General features: G+C 41.2%; 1 protein-coding gene across 1 annotated transcript in view; it reads right to left on the reverse strand.

The window, feature by feature from the left end:
• Positions 1-11,413, reverse strand: part of AGPAT3 (1-acylglycerol-3-phosphate O-acyltransferase 3) — a 70,166-nt gene extending 58,753 nt beyond the window's left edge. The window contains exon 1 of the mRNA XM_085297931.1: positions 11,392-11,413. The gene's annotated coding sequence lies outside the window, so the exon portion shown is untranslated. The remainder of the gene's footprint in view (positions 1-11,391) is intronic.
• Between the last annotated feature and the right edge of the window lie 2,931 nt (positions 11,414-14,344).

Here is a 14,344-nt window from a genome sequence, read left to right on the forward strand (position 1 = left end):
CTCAGTGCTGATAGGGGAAAGCAGAACACAGTGTGTCGGTTATGGGGTGGCGGTGGAGGGAGATTTACAGAGAAGACTATTCATAATAATCTTTGCGCTCATGACAAATCAGTAATGACTAACTCTTCTCCCAGAAAGGTAGGAATTAAAAAGGCAAAAAAATATCCTTTAACTGAAGATAGTATCAGTAATTTTATTTATATTAAAATCCTTACATGCAAGTGTGGCAATATAAAGTGCACATTATAAAAGCTCAGCAAGCTACAGAAAAGAATTTAATCCTATTTCCCAGTGTGGCACAACAAAGAAAGCTGTAGATCCAGTAAAACAAATCATGCTGTAGCTCAGCAAATTGCACCACACAAGCCAAGCTGCTGCTTAGAACAAGTATGTATTCACTGTGTATGTATAGCTTCTCCCTTGCAGACATTTTGCTAACATTGATAATACCCAGATCAAAAGTCTTGGAGTGAAATATTGTGACTGGTAGGAGAAACTCTAAATTTTTGTTTCCATGTTAAAGAATGGCAGTGGAGAACAAGTTTTGAAAGCAGGTTTTGGCCTGACACTTTTTATTGTGCTGGTGACTGCACAAGAAATACTTGAGCTCTAAAGTATAAGAGAAAAGTTTTTCCAATTTAGGATCCTCATTTCCCCCTGAAATTACTTTTAAAAAATCATAAACTGGAAGCCAAAAACAATATTGAACTGCTTTTCTGATGTCTTCCAAGACTGAACAAATGAATTTAGGCAGTACATTGTGCATAAACAATCACTTACATTTAAGCACATACATATTTTTCCATTTCAAAAAGGCTTTCAATTAAATATAAATGTGTGTACTTATGTGCTTATGCAGTTTCTTTCTTGCATAATATCTTACATTGAATTCAATATGAAGAGCTCAAAAATCACGCTTCCATTGGCTACTTTGATAGCCCAGCTTTGAAAAAATATTCTCAGCACTCCAATATTTAGAACGTACAGAACTCAATTGTATCCATCTGCTTCTGTCTTCAGCACCATATCACATGGGGGAAAGTTTCATGCCCTTTTTTTTTTTTTTTTTTTTTTTTTTTTTTTTTTTTTCTTTAAGCTACTGAATCCATTTTTGGTTAGTTTTCTTCCCAAGGCAGAAGGTAACAACATCTTTGAATCTCCTAATTAAATGCTTGGCCTACAGTTCAGACCATTCCCAAAAGACTACCTTCCATATGTTAGTTTTTCAATTTTGAAGGGGGAACAGTAGCCAGGCCAAATAAATAAATAAATAAATAAATGAAATAAAAATAAAAATTGACACGGTATTTTAATCAGAAGTTAACATTCTCCCTAGATATAAAACTGAATTCATGCCAAAACCATGTCATTACTGAGTTGTACAGGTATTAACAGAAGGGCTTCAGGAAATTCCCTTCTATCACTATCCTACTATTGTGACCATCACCTTCTTAGAAAGGCAACCCCTACGAACTATCTCCTTAATAATAAATGGAAATGATGGACTCTAAAAGTACTTTCAGAAAGACAAGTCTTTAGTCACAGTAGAAAAACTAGGGAAACCTCAACAGGGTTCAAAACAAACAATAGGAAGTTTTGTCTCCCCATAAAACATAACTGAATTATGAACCTCCTTGCCATGGATGTTACAGGTGGATGGGGAGGCTGGGAAGTGGGACTAGACATTAACTGAAGAAATAGAAATTGTAAAGATGTGACAGAGCAAATACTAACCACTTGACTGTAAATCCTTCTTTAAGGCATCTGTTATAAGCCAGCCAGAATAACAACCTAGATGTACCAAGGACAGACTCTCTCCATCTCTAAGATGGAAATGAGACTTCTGCAGCAGACAAATAGTCTTCAGTTTTCCAGTGCTACTTGTAACCAAAACATTCCACCTTTTGAGCCTCTCTGTAAGATGGGAAAGAGATGAGCAGAAGTCAAGCAAAGGAAAGTATCCATGACCTCGTAACTCTGCAAACCTTTCTGTTCACACATCACAGGGAGCCTATGCACCAGCAGAAGACTAGTTGTGCCCATCTGTTCTGAGCTTTCTATGGAGACACTGCTCCGATCCTCCAATCCTCTGGCAGATCCAGCTGTGGGAGCTTAAGATGTTACTGCCCTCACCTGTTTGTCCCACTCTTCTGGTAGAATTATTGCTTTTTAGCTGAAATACAAGCTTGCACCTTAGCTGTCTCTGTTTACAACTCAATACATTAGCTTAAGCCCCTGATGATGGTGGGTTCTTAGCATAACCTTTCCTTGAACTTTTTTTTTTTTTCAAACAGACAAAAGCTCCTCCAGAAGTTCCCAGCTGTGAATTGTTGGGGATAAAGCATCTGTAGATCACCCCTTCTGTAATGCCAGAAGCTAGTAACATCTGAAGAAGCATGTAACGTCTGAGATCACTGTAGCAAGATTTACTAGTGGATGCTGGTCTAAGCTGAAGAGGTTAAATCCTTCCTGGTTAAAGAAGCTATAAAGCTTCTGCTACCTGAAACAGATCAGCACCAGACAGAGGGCAGATCCGCAGTAAGCCAGTTCAGATGCCTGTATAGTACTATTGTGCTTTTGGAAGGCTTTCAAATATGAAATACAGGAAAGGAAGCCTTGGCCATATGATGTTAGGTAAACTGGGAAAACCACAGCTGCCTTAAAAAAATGTACCAGAACATCTTGGAATCAAGTTAAGTGTTACCTATCTTGGAAAGTGTTACCCAAGTTACAACTCAGAAGTTTGTTACCAAGAAAGCTATTCATTTATCTGCAATTTCTTAGAGACAAGTTACTTCTTGTTATGATTTAATCTTGATTAAAGGCCTAGAAAAAGGCAGCATAAAAGAGGAAGGATAAGAGGGAAATCTGAGTATGCTCAGGCTATATTTCCAAATTTCCCAGTGTTTGGCAGTGCTTGCAACAGAGGAGTTTTAGCTGGGATTATTGATGACATAAATTATGAATAAGCCTTCAATGCTGATCCAAGCTTATACATGCTTCATAAAATAAAGAATTAGCTAAACTGGCTTCTGGAAAGAAATGGGCTGTAAAGAACACCTAAATTATTTTTGTAAAAAAAAAATTAGTTTTTTATTGTAAGCACAAGTTTTTCTACCACAGTGTGTAACAAAAGTCTGTCATGCCATAGTAACTCCAGTGATTTTTCTTTTACTTTAAGAATTGGAAGAATGCATTTGTTTAGAACAAGTACATTTTTCTATAATAGGCCTAAGTGCCATGTTCAGCATCTAAATACTGCAGCAATAAGACTTGCTGTGAAATATGGAAAACATACACAGGAGTTACCTAGAGGGCAAGGGTTAATCTTAATTTCACAGTTCCTCTCCTTCTCTCACCTTTCAAATCCATAAAGAAAAAAAAAAGAAAAAAAAAAAGAAAAGAAAAGTAAGCAAACATCCTTGTTTTCTTCCTCTGGTTCTCTGGTTGAACTTCACAACACCACGTTCCTTTCATTATGATGCATTTCTGTCTTCTTCGTCTTCTGCCCTGCCTCAAACACCAGGTCCAATTCAGTGTGAAACCGCTCTTGTGTGGCTGAGCCTGCATAAGCATTCCTCCCATTGCTCTGAAGTTTTATTTGGTGTGCTGTAGATTTATTGATAGCTTTTAGACTGTAGGTCTTTAAATGGCCTTCAGTTGGGGGAAAAAAAAGAAAAAAGAAAAAAGAAAAAAGAAAAAAGAAAAAAGAAAAAAGAAAAGAACTCAAAGCACAATTCTCCATAATTACCCACTAATGAGAGGCAATTGATCATTAAGCTTCATGTCTCACAAGCAGACTTTCCAGATCCTCCAAATTAATCATTTTCTTATCAATTCACTGGGCTGATAAAGTTAACATGAAAGAGTAACCTCACAGAAATTGAGAATTCCAGCTAGTGTCTGCAAAAAGTTTTCATTTATGGGTCTTGTATTTGTAGAAGTTAAAATATATGTAATATTATAATGCATATATATATATATATGTATGTATATTTATATTTTTTAATTTAAAGTGTTGGCCATATCAGGATTAAAAATCGTGGTGCTTTCTGCGTGCACAATACACCCTGGACCAGCTGGTTTCCCTGGTGAGGTCTCTGCTCACAGTACTGACAGGGGTCCCACAGAAGCAACAGAGCTGTTGTGCCACCCTCTGCACTAGCTACAGCATTTGCTACACATTCGTTGAGGCTAGCAGGGATTGGGGCAAACCAAAGGTTCACAAAGAAGGTGTTTCACTAGGAAAACCAGACAGGCTTCCCTTTTTCTGAAGGGGATTTATCCGTAGTCTCGGTAGATCCAGGAAGGTGGCATGAAATGCCAGCTTGTCCCTCCAACGTTAGCTCTACAGGGGAACCGCGGTCCCCCCGAGGGTATCCTCTGAGAGTCGTGGACGCACCAAGCCTCACAGCCCTGCTGCAGCATTGGGAAGTGCTGTTTTCCCAACCTGCAAAGTTGGAAAATAGTGCAAAGAAGGGCCAGATGACTGAGCCAGGAACTCTCAGATCAACCACACAACAGTTCTCAAGATCACAAAGCCCCTGCTAAAACTCTAAGTAGTAAATCATCTTTTGTCTCCTCTGCTTCCCTTTGCCCCCAACTCTGATGGAGACTCAAGCTCTCCCAGAGCTCACAAACAATCCACATCAAGCCCCTGTCAAAAAGAGTCTGCCACCAGGGTCACAAGTGAATCAAACAGGCTTGAGTCAAAGTATTTTCACATACTGCTCCTCATCAGCCCTGTTGTTGTCCACCTGATCGTCTGCCTTCACTTTGGAGAGCCTTCAAGCTTCCAAGCTGTTTGCAGAGCACCTACTATTATCAGCACTAGCACAAGCAAACTGCAACACGAGATAGCCGCATCCTAGCACTGGGCAGAAATTCATATGGCAACTATTTCGATAGTTATTTTATTTCTCAAGACTAGACCACAAATGCTTCTGCTTATTCACTATTCAAAATTCAAATATGAGTGAAATTAAAAGGTTATGGAGCAGCAATCTGGTTAAGAACATTAATCAAAATGAGTAGCATTTTTGAAAAAACAGCTTACTATAAAATACGTGTACAACTAGTCAAAAGTATTCCCCCTGCCTGAATCCCTTAGCATGCTGCATTAAGAGAATAAAAGCCTTCTAAGAAAGGTTTTAAAATTCTAAATTGTTGCATAAGCTCTGAGGTGGCAGTGGTGAAAAATTAGCTGCATTTGTTATCACATCTCATTCAATAACACAAACAAGGAGAGGAAAATTAAACATAGCTGTACACTGGGAAAAATATTCTTATTCATTAATAGTGAAACCATTTTTTTCTCTTCGCAGACTAGTTACATGCATATGCTTGAAAATATTGTCTTTCTGCACAAAACTAACAATGAACCAGGTTATAAGTTTGCACACATCAACTTTTAAAGATCCCAGAAAATAAAGTCAGACCTATTCCACATATGCCTCTCCAAGTAACAATGACCAACACTCAATTTAAAAAAAGAAAAATATTATTTTCAGACCTGAATGGCACAGGAGTGAAGTCCTAGTTTATCTTCTCCAGAAAAATCTGTGCACTGGACCTTTGAAGTAGTGTCTTTTTTTTCCTTGCATAAACAAGAAGGAAAGTTTTAATAGCATCTTCATAGTATTTTTAACTAATCAGAAATATATGTAAAAAGAGACTTCAAAAAGCCTGATCCAGCTTGACTTGGTTATAATCTAAAATAACAATGTAATTCCTGACAGGATGCATTATCTTTACATCATTCTAGCTTGGATTTGGTCAAAGACTAAACTGCTTTTTGTGTCAGAGGTTAAAAACAGGAAGAAAAAAATATCCCAAGTCAAACAGAAGAGGGCACAGTCAAAGAGAGAGAAAACAGTTGCGAGCAAAAGGTGACAGTACAGAGCATTTTATTAATCTTGCCTGTAGTCAGCCAAGGAACCTGCTCCAGCTGCTGCTCCAGCTAGGCCAGGCAGAGGAAATCCTCACCAGACCGCTTGCTCACACCACCCCAGGCAGCCAGCGGCACCTGCGGGCCCCACTTAACGCCAGGCCGGCGCGACTGCAGAAGGTGCCAGCTACTATTACGGCTAACGCGGGAGTTACACCTGCTATTAAGTTCAAAAGGACAAGCCGCCCCAGCCGAAAGGCAGCGCAACGTGCCCCCCCCCGTTCGACTGCAGAAGAGCAGGCTGTCGCTGGGAGGGGACGTGGCCCCAACAGTGAAATGCCCAATGGGCTGCAGATGGGGAGAGTCTGCTCTCCCTGTCCATACCAGGCCGGTGCTCAAGAGGCTCAAACTACACCCAGAAAGATAAATTAAAAAGGGGATGAGGGAGGGAAGCTATTGTCAGAAGCCGAGGCTAACATCTGCCAGGAACGACTGAAGCATAAGGAGAGGCTAACGTGCCTCCTGGGTCCCCTCCAACTCTGTTTTCTCTAAGCTAGCAGCTGCTGTCTTCTCTGCGAGAGGCCAAAAAGCCCTGAACCCATCCTCCCCAAGCATCACAGCATACGCAGGCCTTCTGACAGCAGCGCGCTGCAGATGGCAGGCGCTCGCTTTGGCTCATCTCACCATTTCCAGCTACTGAAGTGCATGTGTAGTTTGCAAATAAAGGAATGGGGCAGTAAATTAATAAAAGCTAAAGTTGTACCTGACAGGTGAACCTACGTGACAAGGCGCCAAAGTAACAGCCAAATCTTAAACCAATTTAAATTTATTCACAGATTCACCAGTTCATTCTCACAACACAGATCTGGAAAGACTACTCAGAATATAATCAGTGGCTAACTATGTGCAAGAAGCCCTGTCCGCTGCAGATTATCTGCAAATAAAGAATTACTTCAAAGTCTGTTTCAAGCAAATCATTCTCTTACTCTGAAAAAATCTCATTTTAAGATTAGAGATCTTTTGGAAGGTTATTTCCCCATCTCACTCTGAGAAGGATGCCAGAATTACTATATCTTTGACTGCAAATGAAGCCCTTTCACACAAGCAGCTTTCCTATCGTGGAACCATCTCTCCAGTGAGACCCATTATATATCTTAGGGTTTGACCAACATATTTAAGATCTTTCTTCCATAAATGCAAGAGCTGAGCAGTCTTGTAATCTCAGAGATTGCAAGTGCTCAGTTTCTACAGCTGCAGTAATTAAACCAACTTCTCACACCACTATCCACATCAAGTCTCTTCCTCGGCATCTGTTCTATTCCCAAATCGCACTCTTAAATCAAATCAAGATAAGCTATTTTCTAAGATCAGCTGACTTCTCTCTCTCAAAATCACTGCAACTAAAATGAAAATGATTCTGAGCAGATATGAAGCATCTTGCAAAATATCCAAAAGGTCTCTTTTAAAGAAAAAAGCAGACGTCAATGCAAGTGGTATTTTTAGCACCTCAGTTATTCTATATTTATTCCTTTATGTCTATCTGAAAAAACGCACGATCTCTGATGAAGCATTACCAGAAAATACATTCTGCTGGCAAGTCTGCTTCATGGATCTCAGCTAGGTGAATGAAACACAGATGTGTTGCAAATAGCATGCCTAACCATTCATCAAACCATACAAGTCTAAGGGCTAGCACTGTGTAGAGAATAACGGCTCCTCAGCGTTTCAAAGTGGTGTTTTTATAACAGGAAGCAAACTTCTGAGTGTAACCTTTTACCACTCTACATGCAACACCTTAGCCTCATGCAAAAGCAGCCAACTTGAAGAATCTTTAATTGCCTAAACCTCAACAAAACTCAAGATGCTTTGTAGATTACCTATTAAAAACAAAATCAAACCACAACCCCAACTCCAGAACATACCATACTTCAACAAAAGTTCAAGTAACCAGCAGCAGCAGCTTGGGTCACATATATGAAAATAATAAAAGACTAAATATCTCTTTCTCACTCTGTTTCCTTATAGCTACCACATTCTTGCCCCAAAGTCTCCTTTCCTGTTACTTCTAATGTGTTTACTCTACCCCAACAGCCTCCTACCTCTGATCTTAGGCAAACTACCTGAAGATTTATTTTCAAGGGTCTGTACTTAGAGCAGGGTACATATTATCAAAAGTGCAGCTTATTTGCTTAGGAAGAGATACTTCAGAGACAGGAAAACCAGAACTGTCTCAGTGAAGCATCTCCTAGTTGTAGTAAACTTTCATCAAAAAGCAAATAGAAAATAGTTATTTAAGAGATGTTTATTAAATCTACAAAAATTGGAAGAAGGGCTTTCTTAACTTGTATTTTGAAGCTAACAGTATTTTCAGCTCAATGCTCTGGAAGGATACCTGTTCTCTAACTGCATTTCTATTACATTTTTGGGTTATGCTAGTTTTTTTGATTATGTTGATCCCTTGGTAACATTTATCAAAACAGCAAAAGTTGGGCTGGGGCGAGAAGAGAGGGAAGAAAAGGTACTGGTAAAATACTGACCTTTCCATACGAGTTGAAACTTTTCTCTCTTCAACCTTGAAGGACTTAGCCCTCCTTCCAAACTGTCTCTATCAAAAGATAGATCTACCGGACAGACATGTCTCATCACTCATTCGTACTTTCCAATTATCTTTCCAACTAGCACTACCCACATATTGACAGCTCTCTGTCTCTCCGCAAAATCCTAAAACCAAACAACAACAGCTGAAGGGCTTCATAAAGCAAAACATTACCAGCAATTGCTCAGTGCTCATGTCTGTATCAAATGAGTAAGCTTGGTTAGCGGCAGGGTATTACTACTTACATACTGTGCAAATCACTTTAGTCAGTAACCTTCTAGAGAGGTAAAAGCAATTTACTAAAAATTACAGGCCTTTTTCAAGTTAAAATTTGTGCAGTTACACCAATCTTGGACTGACTCTTGTATATTTATCTTTGCAGATCTTGCATTGCATCAGTATTGCACCATGGAAGCCACTAACTTCAGATTAAATTTATAGTTTTAAGAAGCAAGTTACTGAAGGGCTTTAACGGAGAAAATCCACCTAGTTGTCCTTTTGTCCAGTTTGGAACTACTTTTTTCTATTGGTTAAAATGTTTCCCGATCAGCTATGGTTTCATTTCAGTCTTCTGTAGAAAACTGAAAAAAAAAACCAAGAAGACAGCTAGCTCTAATTGAAGAATCTTCTCTTTTCAGTCCTACAAAATTCACAAGATAAGGAAATTCTCTTACTGTTGCCACCACCTCTTCTACTGACCAAATAAAATTTCTTTATCATCATGGATATTCCAAAGCAACAAAAACATTCAAAATCTTAGAGAGAAAGATCAACCAAATAACCTCTCTGGTTATTAAACAAAAATACCAGCCACCACAGTAGAAATCCAGACTTAAGGTTTGCTTAAGAGAAGTGTATCTGGGGGAAATGGGAAAGCATATCATATTTATTCTTATATCCTAGATTTTTTTTTAAAAAAAAGAGTCTATATGACTTTTTTTGGACAAATTGTCCACTTTTCATGAACTGGACAATCCCTTCTTAAAAAGGGATTAAACGAATTCCAGAATGAACATGTCAAGAAAAGTTTGTCCAGAAACACATATTTTGAATGAACTATTTTTTGCCTCTGGCAGTCTTCCTTCTGCTATGCCCAAACTGACCTCTTCTGTGCTTCTATTAGTACTCTGGTGTCAAACTGACCACATATATCTTGTCCGCCTCAGGGGCAATGTACACCTAGGCATAATCCGTTTGTAATTACAGACAGAGTCACTCACATACCCTTCTCAGTGTTACAGTCCTCCATTGTGCTCCTCCAAAGAGAAAAGCTGGTTCCTCACAGGAGCCACAGACAGAGACTCAAAAGGACACATCCAAACCAGCAGCCAAGGGGGTCATTTCCAGGACAGCAATACTGCAGCCAAGATAATCAACTCCAGCACATGAATTACAAAAATAGTTTCTTTAAGAAAAATTAAGACTGCAATAAGACCTCCAGCACCTGCCCCAATTATGACAAGCTGAAAAAAAACAACAAGGAAAGTCCAACAAGAACACTAGAGCCCATCATAATATCAAAGGCACCAGGGAAGTCACAGACTCAATAGATGCATCTAAAACTGCACCTTATTTCACAGCACTGGTCCAATTTTGAAGGAAATGCCCTATTGCTCCCACTTCAGCACACTGATTTTCAAAAAAAAAAAAAAAAAACACAGAATGATTTTTGGTATGAACAAAAGATTCCCTGTGGATGAAACGAAACCAGAAGATCCACCCAATCTCACCCAATGCTCTCTAAACCCTACTGGAGACACAAGCATCTGAAGTAGTTAGCAGGCTGCACCTCTGCTAAGTCTTCCAGTATGTTCCAAGCAGTAGGAGAGACTTCGAGTGTCAAGAGCTCATGCAACACCTGGAATATCTCATGCTAAACAAAGGACTAAGTAACACCTGCACTTTTGTATTTGCTGTTAACTAAACTCAACTTAATCTCTCACTGAGGCCTTGGTGACCAAGCACACATACATACAGCACACTCTACTAATGAAACCCTCCTAGGCTTCCCTATAATGACCCTACAGTCAAAAAGGAATGTAATTTGTGACATTTCCATTTCTCTGGAATGTAAGACAGGGAGCAGCTCTTGTAGCAACCAAACACAGTAATAACTCTTCCCCTCATTTTCCTCCCTCCTTCATATTCCAACAGGTCCGAAACCTTACAAAGTCATGCATCATATTCAGTCACCAAGGGTGAGCAGCCACACTATAGTTCCACTCCTGGTGCTTCCCCAATAACACACATCCTCCCACAGAGATCTTGCAAAGCAGCCAGGAGACTGTGCTCAGCAGGTTAGGATCTGCAGTAAGAGGACCAAATACACAATCACTTTGTGTCTTTGTGTGCAGCCTGCAGGCAGGTGAGGCAGGCAGGGGAGAGCCTGTGGGGTGAATACCCCAGGGAAAGAAAGGAGAAGGAATGGTTGCTCTGTGATGTCTGCCACGCTGCCATCATGTCTGATAGATTCTGGAGTCCACAATGTGCCATGTTGTACTCCAGTGTGAGACACATCAGCAGGTCATCGGGTAGCAGGTAGGGCAGGTCCATGTTTAGCACAACCCTGAAAGTTCACATGCCTAGACCATTCCCTTATCTGAGTAGGCTGTGATGTGGTCAGATGTCCTCAAGGGCCACCACAGGGGGCAGTCAAGGCCATCCGAGATTCTCAGCAGGCTCTCTGTCCAGTGGAGACCAGAAAAACCAAACAAGGATCAACATTTCAGGGGGAATTCTTTTCTTCCCTTTTCTGCTTTCACTCTCTCTGCCTCTCTCCTTCCTCCCGCTCCTCCCATGCTTCTCTGCCTTCACCTGCTGCAAATATTAGCAGGTCACAGGACAGATTCCTACAACACAGCACTAACTATGGCACAGGGGTAGTTCACCAGAACAAGGTAGGACATACCATTTGAAGCTCAGTTTCACCCATGTCTTACAGAAGCTAGCCAGGGCAGAAGTGGATCTATCAGTTTATATCGATCTTCCATCTCCTGCTACTCCCACCACCCTGCATCCTTGAAAACCTAGGAAAAATAGACACAGTCATACCACTGAATTACAGCCACATAGCAAGGACCAACCAGCTTGCTTTTGTCTCCTCCTTTAAGGCCCTCTGACATAGATCGCTGCCACCCTCTGTAGCTCCTGCAGGAAGTCCTCCATCTCCTACAGAATCCTCCTCCTCCTCAATCACAGATGCCAACAGGTACACCAGTACAGAAGGGTTAGAAATACAGCCAGCCCCAATGTCAGCTTACACATCCCCCTATAATCCACAGAGTTTTTAGTTAAGTATTTAAATGGGGCCAAGAAGACAAAGATTCCATACACAGCTATGGCAGTTGAGGCCCCTTCTGTCATCACAGCTCTGGGAGATGTCTCTGCCCTTCCAATTATTAATAAAAAATAAAATACAATAAAAAAGCCAACCTGGCCTAATCCCTCACAAGCACACTTGCTGGGAATGGGACACTTGCATGGTTTGCAATATTCCTTGTTTCTCCTCATCCTAAAAGCTCTAGGCACCACTGCCTCCTCTCACCAATCTCTTCCCATGAGATGACAGCAGCTAACACTGACTACCAAGCTTGCCTTCTTTTCCCCACCCCAGCATACCAGAGATCCAGCTGCCTTTGAGCCCACACTCCCCTCTTCTTCTGCAAACCACTCTGACCTATAAGGTCTCCTGAAAGAAATATGATAGCAGTCACAGGCACACACCTGACCACATGGAAGACCAAAAGGGTTGGAGACTCAAAAATGCTTTCAGAGTAATCAGTGCGGTTGAAAGGGGACAGTTGATTGAGTGCCACAGGAAGAGAGAGCACATGCATATGCATGCAAACATGGGGAGAGCAGGCTAAGGAGATACAGAGTAGCCCTAGGAATCTCTTGCCTTTTATTTAGCATATGTCATTCACACACTGTTGAGGCCTGGCACATAGTTTTGTTCCCCTGTTCCACTTAGTCTGCTCCAAGACATTTGGCATGGGGGTGCTCCTCTCTGACAGTGCCCTGGAGGAATGTCATCCTGGGTGCCTGAGCTGCCTGAAGCAGTCGTGGAAGGCTGAAATTACAGTCTCTGAAAAGACTCATCCACTACGTCGATGCTGTGCACGACACAGCAACCACTTGTGATCTGAACATGTTGTGAATAGTCACATCCCATCTCCTGGCAGACAGCACCAATAAGGCAAGATACATGAGGTCAGAACCTATAAATACGCTTCCATGGTCCAAAGACCACAGGCCTGTGGAGGGGCTGCCCCCACTGTTTACTTATCCATGGTGGCCCTGGGCCAGGCATCAGGTTGGAATCAATGCTGCTCACACCACTTGGGTGTGAACAAAAGCCCAGATGATGTTGTTGATCCCTCCCACTTGCACTATCCAGAAGTGAAAGGTTTGGAAGACTGCCTTGGAAACCTTAACCATAACTACACCAATGGTGGACTTCTTCACTCTGCACCAGCTCACCACCAGTGGTAGAATCTGAAGGTCACAAGAATCTACAAATGACACTCACTCTTGCACAAGGCCTAGGCTACTGGAATTTCATACAGTGACAAGAACTTCATACAGTGGCAGAAGGCCTTGACTTAACACGGAAAACTCTGTGCCCACTGCTGGTCATTGCATGACTTGAGAAGAATGGCATACTACGAGGTAACCTTGTCTACCAGGACCAGAAGCAGAGCAGCTGCAAAACTTCAGAGAGAGCTGTTACTTCTGTCTTCTTCCTCAAACACTGTAATGCCCAGAAGCTGAAAGTCTGGTCATTTGGTATGCTCCAGGGGCAGCTGATGGTGAAAAACCCCTTTCTCCCCCAACATGACTAAACTCAGGAGTCAGGAGGGGAAGCAGACATCAGATTGCCTAGGTCACTCAGATAAGCGTGAACAGAAATAAAGGTGGTTCCCACACGAGGCTTACATAGGCACAGGGCAAGGGCATGCTAACATCATCCATATGAATAAAACAAGGCAACAATTTGAAACTTCCTGGAGCAATGGTCTAAAGAACAGAGGTTAGCAAGGCAGCTTTGCTTCAGGTGACACTGAATCACATGCATAGGATGAAGTGTCAATCAAGGGGAGCAGGCTAATTTTAATCCAAAGAACAATAAACACAAACTCTGTAAAAACTCTGTAAAACTGACATCTGATCTACTGGCCCACTCCCATCACAACTGGCTAATATAGACAAAGCCAGCCACAACTCTCCTAGCAAGGAGATCTCTCTGTAGTACAGACAAATCCATGCAGGACAACTCCAAAACCCATGCCAAAGCCCAACACTGCACAGGAAGAGACTTCCTACTAGAAAGCATTACACATATTACATGCTATGTGACAGTACAGTTCCATTGCTTTGGGTTTGGTTTGTTTTAATAATGATTTGTTTCAGAGATCTGACGGACAGGTGCCTTTCCAACCTTCTCTTCCCTACAATATGTACAATTGTTATAATTCCTACAACTATTAGGAAAATCTGATACTGGCATGTTTATTTGAACTGATATGGACAGAAAAGCCTGACAGAGTCCTTTGATTCACAGTTTGAGCAATACTGAGTCTGAACATTTCACATGGGTATATTTTCCCCTTCCTCTCCCAGACACGACATTTAGAAACTCAAAGGTTATAAAACACTGAGCTAGCATTAATCATCCTCTCAGAATCTGAATCCCATGGGCTCAGGACACATTGCTGTAGAGGCCTATTTATTTTTCAGTGGACTTTGTGCTGATTTGCAAACTATACAAAGAGTTTAAGGCAAAGGCAGAACTTTTTTGGCATGCACACTGCCAGGCAATACAGTTGTTTCTACTTGAGCTGGAGCCATGCTGTTAAAAAAAA

This window comes from Rhea americana, unplaced genomic scaffold, assembly GCF_003343005.1.
Source record: "Rhea americana isolate MKP2758 unplaced genomic scaffold, rheAme1 scaffold_132, whole genome shotgun sequence".
Lineage (NCBI taxonomy): Eukaryota > Metazoa > Chordata > Aves > Rheiformes > Rheidae > Rhea > Rhea americana.